The sequence below is a fragment of the Lactuca sativa genome, chromosome 3, assembly GCF_002870075.4.
Source record: "Lactuca sativa cultivar Salinas chromosome 3, Lsat_Salinas_v11, whole genome shotgun sequence".
Lineage (NCBI taxonomy): Eukaryota > Viridiplantae > Streptophyta > Magnoliopsida > Asterales > Asteraceae > Lactuca > Lactuca sativa.
Window position 1 is genome coordinate 126143942 of NC_056625.2, and position 4201 is coordinate 126148142.

Consider the following 4201-nt stretch of genomic DNA (forward strand, 5'->3'; position numbering starts at 1 on the left):
CATTCTAATGTAGTGAGCTTATGGTCCATGATTCACTAGATTGGGCTAGGACCCATTGGGTGCTCCATGGAGGTTAAAACCCATGGATCATGGAGGAAATGAAAAGCCATGCACATTAGGGTTTACATGGTGTAACCCAACATGCGACACACTATATAAAGAACCTCATGGTAAGCAAAATCGTGCACTAAGATAAGAACAAGAAGGGCTAGCCGATTTTGAGTGAAAGTGTTCTTCTCTCAAGTTATTCCAAGAGTTGTGGTCTTGTATGAAACATTTAAGGCATCACATTTGAGCTGCTAGGCTCACAGGGCCTTAAGGAATCCAAGCTACAAGAAAGGTATGTCATTCTACTAGTTTTTATATTACAAGTACCACATGTCATGCTAATTAGGATGAGAACCTTGGAAAAATCAAATTTGCATGAATAATAGAGAAAACATAAATCCAAGGTTCTGAGGGTTGCATATACACCATAGGAGTGTTAGAATGCTCAAAACCCATCAATTTTTTTTTCACTTACACATACACATCAAACACAATCTGCACCGTAGGGTCCTTTTTTAGCGACCCTAGCGAGAATAGATCTGAGGCCACACTTGGTTTTAGACCAAGGAGACCAAGGAAGATATAGAATCATATACCGTCTACATTACTATCAAGCGGACTAGGCATAGGGAGCCTCATTGGGCAAGGAACCGTAAACCCGGGGGACACCCCGGTGGTAACTGGTACAGATTCTCATGTTTCAGGTGACAGTTGGATGAACTACGGAGCAACCTCTAACGCAGACCTCCAAAAGTTTGAAGCTCAAAAAAGAGCAATCAGAGCAAGGAAGGAGCAGTCCCTGTTAATCCAACAAAAGAGAGAAGAAGACAATCGACAAGTGGCCTTATACTTAGCTTCAACAACTGTCAACATGAAGAAAGCTCATGATCTGGCCCAAACCAGAGCTTGGATGGCGACGATGGAAGAAACTTTTCGTAAAGCTCACACCGAAGAAGGAGCACGGACTGGAGGTGCCCAACCTCCGTCTCCTCCTCCATCATCTTCATTAAATCCAAACGGATCATTCCAAGGGAGTACCGAAGTGCGAATCAACACCAATCCACTTCTCGATCAGGACGAAGAGAATTATACCGAGGTGAACAAGGAACCAGCTGCCCAAGACTTTCCTATGTTCGCCAACCTTGAAGAATCCTGTGGATCCTAACTTTCTACCTCCAAACTCAAGGAGAATAAGAAGAAAAAGAAGCACACCGTAACAAGGAAAGAATTTCTTGATCTCCAAAGCAAAATAGCTCAAATTCTTTCTGTGGTTCAAACATCTCAACAGCCACCCAAATCCACAACTTCTCCACCGCTGACTCCACTTCCCTCGGTGCTTCAATCTCATGAAGAACGAATTCTTAAAATTGAGGCCCGAGAAGAGCTTACCGCCCAGCAACTACTTCTAAAGATTGAACAAGGGCTTAAGGCTCTTGATGAACAAAGGAAAAAGTATCATGAACAATTTTTGCAGAAGGTAAAAGAGTTCATCACCGAAGTCAGAGCTCTCAAGGAAAAACTCCAAAAGGTGATCGAAGAGCAACAACATAAGACCTCTCATGCAACTCTAGATGCATTGTTATTCTACTGACAGCCTTCTAAAATACAATACTACTTAGGGTTGCTTTTAGAACAATTGCAAATATTGCAATGAATGGTATTCCCTTAAATCTTTTAAACTCTTTATATATATATATATATATATATATATATATATATATATATATATATATATATATATATATATATATATATATATATATACAAATGATCACCAAACTCTCGGAATCGTAGCAAGAGCAATTGCAAATATATGCGGAAATGGTAATTAAGTAATGTTCATATTGTAGAGAATAGCAACCTACTTTATTTTTTACCCATAATAGCAACGTACTCACGTTTTCTTTCAAATATGGGCATTGTACTTTATTTGTATCATAATGCCATTATCTGTAAACATAAGTATGTTGCTATGATGAGTTAAGAATCGAAAGTAAGATGTTATTATGTGTAAAGCAAATGTATTTATTCGTATCATAATCTTCCATTTATGTTATATAACTCCCTTACTTTAATGCTTAAATTTTTTTTAATCTATTCATTCTTATTATGGTCTTCCGTTTATGCAGGTGGGGATGACACTAGATATTTCTACAAGCCTATTGTCACTATTTACATTGAACACCAAACAAGCTTTTATCGTTCTAGCTCTACAACACAATGCTCCAAAGTTGCAAAGGGCAGGAAACCTCCTAATTTTATGTATAATGTGTGTTTGAGGTTAGTTGTATATTATGTATGTAGGTCATAGTATCCACATGATTTCAAATTTTGTAGGGATAGTTAGATAAATCGTAAATACAAAATAAATAAATAATAATAATAATAATAAGTATATAAATAAATAAAAATACCGTGTATTTAACATTTAACTTCTTGAATCATGTGTGTTTTATATAAAAGCATACAAGTGTTTCAAAAATCGGAACTTGTGGAAGTGGTTTTTGAGACAGGTGCTTTTACGTGTTTCTTCCCATCACATGTTAACAATTACATGTGCATACGTGCATCTCATTCCTTCCACATAAGAACTCAAGAAATCTATTTTATTATATAAATTTATCAAAAAGTACAAATTTGTATCAAAGATATTGTATTTTTGGTACTAAAATGGTATTTTCGGTTTCTTCAATGGTATCGTGAAATGGTGCTACACGATTATTTTTTATCTCTAGTCACCATTCATTTGTTCGAACTTTTTTTACGAATGTATACATTATTTTTTCAAGTTGAATGCATAAATCGATAAAACTCAAAACCAACTACCAACAAGAACTCAAGAAATCTATTTCATTATATAAATTTATCAAAAACTACAAATTCCTCCCTAAATAAATGATTAGATATCATCATTACAAACTAAAAAATATGAAATAACCTAAAATTTTGAAAACTAAAGCAAAACTTTGAAACAAAAATCTCACTACAAAAAGAATAAGACACAAATCCATACTTTTACTCATTCACGTTCCAAAATAATCATTTTCATTGTAGTCCATTCTTTTTGTTCAACTCCCCTTTGATATAAACATTAATTCATACTAACAAGTGGTTGGTATTTATTGAACCTAAATTCAATTACGATATTTCGATTATTTTTTTTTCAAAACCAAATAAATTGTTTAAAAACTACGAATATAATAATTCAATTCAACATTACAAATTTTTAATTTATTGACACAAACAGAAAGTGGTAGTACATGGATTTGTTAGACCTTAGAACACCATAAATAAGTAAATAAATACATTAAAATCAAAATCTAAAAAAAAAAAAAAAACATAAAATTCATATTTTTCTTCTATTCATAAGTAAAGCAATCAGAAGAAGATGATAGTTGGATCACAGCAACACTCATCAAGAAGACAACAGCAACACAAAGCCGCTAGACTACAAATCAAAACAAAAATCCAATTAAAACCCACATACGAATGCATCATAATAATCAACCAAATGATCAAATCCATAAAAATATGGATGAAAATAGGAGGAAAAAAAGGGGGGAATAATGAATACATACCAGCCTTCAAGAAAACCAGGTTCTCGTCGGGGAGGAGGAGGTGCGGCGTATTGCGGCGGCGCCATCACCGGAGGTCCTTGATAATAGCCTCCTCCTGTGGAAGATGATTGTTAATTGTTTAGTGAATTGGAAGTGAGATGAATAAAGGATCGAGAAATGTGAAGTAGATTCGTACCTTGAGCAGGGTAAGGATAAGCATATTTTGGTTCATTCATGATTTGTTGAAGAGAGTGGTTGTGTAAGGTGGAGTGATGAAGGTGGGTAGAATATATAGAAGAAAAAGGTTTGCATTGATGGAAATTGGGATTGGTAAAGGTAAAAAGTAAAGCAAGTAAATTAAAGAACTTTCTTGATTATTCTCACTTTATATTAATTATTATTATTAAATATTATTATTATTGGTTTAAGTTTTAGTCGGATTTATTCTTTGGTCTAATTTCAAAAAAAATTGATAGATTGTTTCTATATGGTGTTTTTTTTATAAGCTTTTTTAAGCTTTATATATTTTTATTAGGAAAATGATATTTTAATCCAACGGAAATGATTGTTAAATTATTCTTCTGATTTTTTGGAGG

The 4201-nt window shown here is 33.9% G+C and overlaps 1 long non-coding RNA gene across 1 annotated transcript; it reads right to left on the reverse strand.

Annotated features, from left to right (window-relative positions):
- Positions 1-3252: 3252 nt before the first annotated feature.
- LOC111907705 (uncharacterized) lies at positions 3253-3935 on the reverse strand. Its single transcript, XR_002855642.3, has 3 exons — positions 3802-3935; positions 3627-3720; positions 3253-3496 (listed from the first exon to the last, which is right to left on the reverse strand). It is a non-coding gene; the product is annotated as an uncharacterized LOC111907705 (long non-coding RNA).
- Positions 3936-4201: the final 266 nt, after the last annotated feature.